Here is a 9,624-nt window from a genome sequence, read left to right as displayed (position 1 = left end):
ATGCCTGCACAACACTGCCCAAGGATGCCTTCACGTCATCGCTCAGGGATGCTTGCCTTGCCTCGCTTCGCCCGGGGTTGTCTGCTGCTCCGCATCACCTGGGGCTGCCTCTCTCTTCGCATTGCCTGTGGAGCCACCAGTGGTAGGTGAAGTACTTAAAAAATAGATGGTGAGTAAGTAGATCCATGTTTTCCAACAGTAGGGTACAAGGGAGAAGCGGAGCTCCCGCTGCTGCCCTCGCCTAGGTCTGCCGGCTTTGCTTCATCTGGGGTCACCGGAACTGCTTCGCCAGGGGTCGCAGTCAGCTCTGCTTGGCCGCAGGGGTCAGTGTGGCCGGAGCCCCACCAGAGGGAGCTGCCGGCTTTGAAGAAGGGGGGAGAGGTCAGGAGATCACCTCCCCCCTGCAGCAATTTCGCTGTAGGAGTTATTGTGGCTGGAGTCCCACAGGAGGGAGCTGCTGGCTGAGAAAAAGGGGGGAAAGGTCAGAAGACCACCTTCCTCAGCAGCCTTTCGGCTGCAGGAGTGGACCACCATGCTGTCAACCGTGCAGGGGAGCATGACAGCATTTTCAGCCATGGGCCCAGTAAAGCCTTCCTTCCTGGCCCAAGACTTTGACAGGGACTTTTGGGATTTTAAGGGGGAAGGTGGCCATTGAGGCCATGTGTGCTATGAACAAGGGGGTGGGACATGTGGCAATGTTGCCCTGCCCCTGTGTGTATTTCTGTGTTATATGTTGTGTGTGGTGTGTTAATGTGGGTGTATTGTAGCTGGTACACAGGATATAATATGGGTTATGCACACATGTGTTTAAAATGTATATTTTTATTTAGGCACGAGAATTGCACAGCACTTCACATGCAGGTAAAATTTAATAATATGTGAGCATGGGGAATTGCACTAAATAAATTCACATGCACTTGTACTGAGACTCCAATTGAATGATTGATTAGCAATCTAATCTCGGTACAGCTGCATAAAAGCAGCATGTTTTCACTCACTCAGGGTTGTGTGTTCAGTGAGTAAAGAACGGCTGTGGAGAGGAGAGTAAAACAAAGTGAAAGAAAGTAAAGTAAATAGAACTACTGTTATGACTCACCATGTTTGTTTGTCTGTTAGTCCGCTGTCTTGTTTAGTGTTCTCCATTTTGTTTACCTTTTTATTTTGGCCACAAGTGCCATATCCTGTTGGTGTGCTGTTTTTCTGTTTAAATCTTTTATTTTGTTTATTAAATGCTGAGCACAACCAAGTGCTCAGCTTCACCAAACTCCACGTCTCAGTCTGTCCTGTGTGTTAATGTTCCAGGTCTGACATCACCACTCAGCCAGCCTCGTGACACTGCACTACTATGTTGAGACGCTGGCTCGCTCCCAACAGGGAAGAAAAATATGAAGCTTTTCTGTTCAATGAAATTAATCCAGTTACTGGCTTACCTCACATTCAGTATTCTCAGTTGTAAGACAACTAAGACGAAATGTAAGCCAGTGTTTTCACAATCTTAGGATCTAAAAAGACAAGGTTCCCCAAACCCAATACCACAATAAAATAAAACAAGTGTGGAGATCACATAATGCAATGCCATATAAAAAACAATTTGTGCAACTTCACCTCACCTCAGTGTGCCACAGTGATCATACAAACACATCTGCCTCAGTCATGTGAATTTACATTACCTTGATAACGCTCTCTAATAGACAGTACAGCATCCACTTTCATGTGGTTATAATCTTTACAAATAGTAAGTTGTGGAACACCCTACTCAACTGTCTAAAAAATAAATAAACAAATAAATACATCACTTTAATCCAGACAAACCCAGTTACTACAAACCAAGCTAAAAACATCATGTTCCAATTGTCCAGAAGCTTTAAAAGAAATATACAATGTGTGTGTGTGTGTGCAACTAGGTGTTGCAAACATTCACACAGATGGAACAAGTACAAGGCAAGCATAAGCACAAACCAAAGGCCAATACAATTTTTCCCCAGGAATTTACGATCCATAGCACATAGAGTCTAATTCGGGGCTGTAGTATAACTGCATGAACATAAGAACATAAGAAAGTTTACAAACGAAAGGAAGCCATTCGGCCCATCTTGCTCGTTTGGTTGTTAGTAGTTTATTTATCCCAGAATCTCATCAAGCAGCTTCTTAAAGGATCCCAGGGTGTCAGCTTCAACAACATTACTGGGGAGTTGATTCCAGACCCTCACAATTCTCTGTGTAAAAAAGTGCCTCCTATTTTCTGTTCTGAATGCCCCTTTGTCTAATCTCCATTTGTGACCCTGGTCCTTGTTTCTTTTTTCAGGTCAAAAAAGTCCCTTGGGTCGACATTGTCAATACCTTTTAGAATTTTGAATGCTTGAATTAGGTCGCCGCGTAGTCTTCTTTGTTCAAGACTGAACAGATTCAATTCTTTTAGCCTGTCTGCATATGACATGCCTTTTAAGCCCAGAATAATTTTGGTCGCTCTTCTTTGCACTCTTTCTAGAGCAGCAATATCTTTTTTATAGCGAGGTGACCAGAACTGAACACAATATTCAAGATGAGGTCTTACTAGTGCATTGTACAGTTTTAACATTACTTCCCTTGATTTAAATTCAACACTTTTCACAATGTATCCGAGCATCTTGTTAGCCTTTTTTATAGCTTCCCCACATTGTCTAGATGAACACATTTCTGAGTCAACAAAAACTCCTAGGTCTTTTTCATAGATTCCTTCTCCAATTTAGGTCAGGCTGGGCAATCTCCTTCACTGTTCCAATATATTTTTACTAAATTCAATTTTTCTCTCCTCTCGCTCTTTCATTTTCCCGTTCTCCCGTTCTCTGCTTCCGAACACCCACCCGGAGTGCAGAGAGCTGCAGGTTTAAATGCAGGTGACCATCTCCTGATTTAGCAACAAATTAATCACATAATTATTTCGGGAGATGGCCACAAAAACAATAGCAAAACAATGCTGTACTTTGCTGTCATATATAAATACATAAATAAATCATATTAAACAAATACAAAATAACACAGGGGCGGAGGGGAGACCCAGTTCTAAAAATTAATAAACAATACTGTACAGATCGTCTCGCCCTGTTACAGTTACATGTTTTTACTGTAATTACTATGATTCACAATGTAGTTACATTTACTGCTTCCTGTTCTATTGCATTAATGTGGTTTTCCGTTTACTTACATGGGTTGTCTATTCTTATTACATGGTAAAATGCTATCACTTTAACATACTGTGCACTTCTAAAGGAAATACATTGAGTTACATGTTCTTTTTTATTGTAATTAGCATGGTTTATAATCTAACTAAACTAAATTGTTCTTGTTATAACATGATATCAGTGAGTCACTCCACAATACTGTACACTTCCAAATGAGTAACAATCATTAGATTATTCTTTATATAAGCGGAGAAACCAATATTCCTGGAACAAAATGTTTTAGATGGGAACACATTGTCCATATAATGTCAATATAGAATCAGGCATTCACATTACAAAACAAAGGGGTAATGTACGCAGTGTATACAGCTGAAATTCAGAATGTTACACACTCAGAGAACACCACAAATCTAAACAAACAGAAGAGGTCCCGGAGTTACAACTTCACTGGTGCAACCTACAACTGGTTTCTAACTTTGTGAGGTAAGAATGATTAAAATCCAAGTCAGTATGTTTCGTAAGGATATACAATTATCATTGTGCTTGTTTTTTTTATCTAGAAAGATGTCTGATTTTTAATGTTGGTTAGATGTATACACACAAGCAGCAGTTTGTACAACAGTGCTTTTGGCAAAGTCACAGAACAATGTATTTCAGAACATTTAGCAAAGGGTTTTTCTAGCACAGTGCTGTATTTCGCACGTGGGAGCAAGCACAGAAAGATCCAATTTTTGTGTACTTATGCTAATTGGTGTGCTTACACCATGTTAATACATGTATTGGGCTGGTAATAAAATCTAATGCAATTACATGTAAGAAGGAACTTGTGATAATCATATGTAGTTACACTGTAACAAAGGATCATTTCAAATTCATCAGTAAGGTCACAAAATGTTGCAACATTTTACTTAACGGTGTAATGGAACTAAGCCACACTACAAGTAACTAAGTCAAACTACATGTAGTTAACTGTAAGTAAGCTTGTGGTGTAATTAGATCTTCGGTAATAGTATTTAGTACTACACATAATTTAGTACTACACATAATTTACTTACTAAATACACGCATGTTACAGTGTAATTACAGTGTAGTTACACTGTAGTTAATGTACCTGTATTATAAAGTGTTGCCCAATCAAATTATACACTCATGCATGAAAACCTTTGCAAAGATCTTCCTTCACATCCGATCTGGCTGGTCCGGTCCGATGTACTGCTGCTCTGATTTTACTGAATGGTTCAGTTGAATTTAGGTCACTTATGTTGTTTTCATACTGTTATAACCATGCAGTACTTTGCAGCAAACATGGAACAACCCCAGTCAGTGGCTTAATGTCAAGTCATTTTGTGCGTGTATATTGTAACGGCACTATGCTGCATCGTTGTTATGGACAGGGCTCATTAGCAGAAATAGCAGCCTTGCAGAGCACTGAGCTCCTGCGTGCGCACAGGGCAGCAGTGCCACCAACTGTTGAGAGCGCTCAGGGAGATAAACAAGTATTGACACAACGTGTAAGAAAGTGACCAATGAGAACCCGTATTGATCAACGCATAAAGAAGACTGTGATTAGACTATGTGATCAGAAAGAATCGGTGCCCCTCACAGGTGCTAGAACTTCAATTTTTATATTACAACTGTTTCAGGAAACTACACAGTATATTTTCAATTGCAATTGTTATATTATACACATTCTAAGTGAGATTGCTCACATCCAAACTCTGTTGCTTTACATAGTAACCTAGTGCAGTGATATCTCTGGAGTTTAAATGTTGTCTTAGACTTTTAATTGAAGAAGATTACAAGGTTGTTGTTTTTTGGAGGTTTTTTTTTTTATTCGAATGATTCCTTTTTTTGTAAGAATATTCTAAGCATATTAATCTTTCTAATCAGTATTATTTTAAAATATGGAATAGATAATTAAGACAATTTACAAAAGTTACGATTGTTCATTAATTGAACATTAAAATCTAAACAGTACGAAAATAATGTTGCTACAGTACACTTCTGTCTACTGCCCCTCCCCGGATACATTTGGAATTTATGCTAATGAGCGTTTAAAAAATAAACATTATTTAGGTTGCAATATCATGAATTAATTTGTAAATTAGGCATTCTGAGTGGCTTCTAGTAATGTGTTTCTCTTATAGCGCTCTGATCAGCAGGGTGCGGTTTGACGGGGGGGGATTTCCTGGCTGTATTGATTGGTGGTCACCTTTATGTAGGGGTACAGGAAGTGAGAATGAGAGAGAAATGTGAGTGAGACTGTGTAAGCAAGACTAAACAGCTGCAGTATCCCTTTGCTCTGTATGCCTCCTCATACTGAGTGCTCTCCCAATAAAGCCCTTTTGCAAATCAGAGCAGTTTAAAATATGTACCTTCCAAGCTCAGGTATTGTTGAGGTAAAGAGACACTTCCTACAGGAGGACAGGAAGCCGTCAAGGAGGGGATGTCACTACTTGTCCTGAGGGCTTTTAAAAACATTGTTTTATTGTTTCTAAGCCTACGCTGTTATTGCCTTTTAGCTACTGAGAATAATAATATAAATGTAGTTTTTGTATTTGACAGTACAATGTCAGGAAGTGCATTTGCATGGTGGCAGATGTTGGCACAGGAGTGCTGTGCTTCTACGTTGCTCTGATAGTGTGCATGTGTTCCTGTCTCTTCACAGGTCTGTGAGAATGAAGATGTAGTTTCAGTGTTTAATGCTCATCCCCTCTAACTGTAAGTAAGCTTGTGGTGTAATTAGATCTTCGGTAATAGTATTTAGTACTACACATAATTTAGTACTACACATAATTTACTTACTAAATACACGCATGTTACAGTGTAATTACAGTGTAGTTACACTGTAGTTAATGTACCTGTATTATAAAGTGTTGCCCAATCAAATTATACACTCATGCATGAAAACCTTTGCAAAGATCTTCCTTCACATCCGATCTGGCTGGTCCGGTCCGATGTACTGCTGCTCTGATTTTACTGAATGGTTCAGTTGAATTTAGGTCACTTATGTTGTTTTCATACTGTTATAACCATGCAGTACTTTGCAGCAAACATGGAACAACCCCAGTCAGTGGCTTAATGTCAAGTCATTTTGTGCGTGTATATTGTAACGGCACTATGCTGCATCGTTGTTATGGACAGGGCTCATTAGCAGAAATAGCAGCCTTGCAGAGCACTGAGCTCCTGCGTGCGCACAGGGCAGCAGTGCCACCAACTGTTGAGAGCGCTCAGGGAGATAAACAAGTATTGACACAACGTGTAAGAAAGTGACCAATGAGAACCCGTATTGATCAACGCATAAAGAAGACTGTGATTAGACTATGTGATCAGAAAGAATCGGTGCCCCTCACAGGTGCTAGAACTTCAATTTTTATATTACAACTGTTTCAGGAAACTACACAGTATATTTTCAATTGCAATTGTTATATTATACACATTCTAAGTGAGATTGCTCACATCCAAACTCTGTTGCTTTACATAGTAACCTAGTGTAGTGATATCCCTGGAGTTTAAATGTTGTCTTAGACTTTTAATTGAAGAAGATTACAAGGTTGTTGTTTTTTGGAGGTTTTTTTTTTTTATTCGAATGATTCCTTTTTTTGTAAGAATATTCTAAGCATATTAATCTTTCTAATCAGTATTATTTTAAAATATGGAATAGATAATTAAGACAATTTACAAAAGTTACGATTGTTCATTAATTGAACATTAAAATCTAAACAGTACGAAAATAATGTTGCTACAGTACACTTCTGTCTACTGCCCCTCCCCGGATACATTTGGAATTTATGCTAATGAGCGTTTAAAAAATAAACATTATTTAGGTTGCAATATCATGAATTAATTTGTAAATTAGGCATTCTGAGTGGCTTCTAGTAATGTGTTTCTCTTATAGCGCTCTGATCAGCAGGGTGCGGTTTGACGGGGGGGGATTTCCTGGCTGTATTGATTGGTGGTCACCTTTATGTAGGGGTACAGGAAGTGAGAATGAGAGAGAAATGTGAGTGAGACTGTGTAAGCAAGACTAAACAGCTGCAGTATCCCTTTGCTCTGTATGCCTCCTCATACTGAGTGCTCTCCCAATAAAGCCCTTTTGCAAATCAGAGCAGTTTAAAATATGTACCTTCCAAGCTCAGGTATTGTTGAGGTAAAGAGACACTTCCTACAGGAGGACAGGAAGCCGTCAAGGAGGGGATGTCACTACTTGTCCTGAGGGCTTTTAAAAACATTGTTTTATTGTTTCTAAGCCTACGCTGTTATTGCCTTTTAGCTACTGAGAATAATAATATAAATGTAGTTTTTGTATTTGACAGTACAATGTCAGGAAGTGCATTTGCATGGTGGCAGATGTTGGCACAGGAGTGCTGTGCTTCTACGTTGCTCTGATAGTGTGCATGTGTTCCTGTCTCTTCACAGGTCTGTGAGAATGAAGATGTAGTTTCAGTGTTTAATGCTCATCCCCTCACTGTCTGTGTGTTCCTGTCTCTTGACAGGTGTGTGAGGATGAGAATGTCTCCACAGTCAGGTCTCTGAGAAGCTCAACATACCTGTCAATCAACAGGGACCTCTCTACAAAGGCAAGGTGCTGTCAGATAGGTTGCTCAGCACAGCACAGCACTCCACTCAGGTAAAAAGCATGCATGTTATTCTACATATGTCTATAAACAGTAACACCTACAAACAAAGTGTTTTCAATTGTTTATCATCTCTGAGTTGCATGAAGTCTATTAATATGACTTTTAATCTCTCCTCTCTGAACACAGACTCTTGCACTATTTCATCGGTCCCAAACACAAACACTGCTATATACAGACACACACACAATACACACTGACACAGCTGTACAGTCACGCAGCTGAAGCACAGAGACTCTGAAATGTAGATTTAGACAAGCGTGTGTATCTCTCCCTCTGCCTCTCTCAGGATTACGAGCAGAGCCTGCGCTTGTTGAGTCTGCATGATATGGAGTGGCTGGCGACCTGCATGCTTCACCTTGAGGCTGTGGGGTGCATGGAGCTGTCCCACCTGGACTGAGCAATACTGCTGCTGCCCTCTCCCCTCACCCCTCTCTGTGTGTACAAAAATAGATGCACACCCACTGAGCAAGACATTGAGCAGCACCAGATGCCAGCCATACCCCAGTGTGGGGTTTACCAGCAGCACACCCATTGAGCAAGGGATTGAGCAGCCCCAGATCCTAGCCATGCTCCAATCCGGGCTTTACCAGCAACACACCCACTGAGCAAGGCATTGAGCAGCCCCAGATCCTAGCCATGCTCCAATCCGGGGTTTACCAGCAGCACACCCATTGAGCAAGGCATTGAGCAGCCCCAGATCCTAGCCATGCTCCAATCCGGGGTTTACCAGCAGCACACCCATTGAGCAAGGTATTGAGCAGCCCCAGATCCTAGCCATGCTCCAATCCGGGGTTTACCAGCAGCACACCCATTGAGCAAGGTATTGAGCAGCTCCACAACACCGCTAAATATTTACTGACTATTCACATTGTGTGTGTTTGGTAAGACAAACCACACAATACACCCTTTCTCAACACATACTAATAGCTCTGTGAAGCAATTAGTGCATGTTCTACTTTTCCATTGAAAAGGAGCCCAGTTTGGTGCAGGAGAATTGTGGGTAACGGAGTGTGTTTTTGTTGGGATCTGCAGCCCCTGTATCGGCTTCCATTAGCATTGCTAGTAGAGGAGCGATTGGATTACTTTAAAGCCTTTTTCTTTAATAAATCCAGGCGTTTTGAAATATATACTGTGTGAACGTTTCCCTTCTTCATAGCACCATGCAGCATCCTGTCACACAAGCCCTGAAAGGTGATCTATACATGTTTATTCACAGTAACCAGGCAATAATCGCAGCTGCAGTATACACACATGCTGTGTCGCTTTTATTTTCTCAAACTTTAAACTATGACTTGAAGCCTCTGAAGCCTTTTCATGCTCCTTCACCTGTCAGACTACAGAGTGCTGTCCTTCCTCTAAGGGGTAGCTTTCCATGCTAATCTTCCATTTCCTCTGCATAAAGAAAATGCCAGAGTTCACAGAGCTCTCTTCACACCCACAAAGCTAAGACATCCAGGTTCTTGTGCTGCTTTGTTCCCTAGCGCCCGAGTGCTTGCTGGTAATGTTGAGGCATGTTTAGCCCTGAACAGCAGCGCTAGCTTTGCCTATTGAGGAAGTATTGCCGCTCATGTTGTTTCCTCAGTAATAATGAATTAGTGGAGACAGTACAGTGCTACGGGGTATGAAAGTTGACATCATATAGAAACTTTACAGACAATATTGTGTCCCTTGACAAGGGACAAAATAGAAAAAAACACATTTTCCTATGGAAGCCACACAGTTATTTCACAGTAGGTCACCATCACACAGCACTTTACCAGGGTAGGCTATGAACTGTGCATTATATGCAGAGTCACTTACAATATGATATTGGTTTAACATCT

This window comes from Polyodon spathula, chromosome 4 (assembly GCF_017654505.1).
Source record: "Polyodon spathula isolate WHYD16114869_AA chromosome 4, ASM1765450v1, whole genome shotgun sequence".
Taxonomy (NCBI): domain Eukaryota; kingdom Metazoa; phylum Chordata; class Actinopteri; order Acipenseriformes; family Polyodontidae; genus Polyodon; species Polyodon spathula.
Note: the sequence above shows the minus strand (reverse complement) of the source record.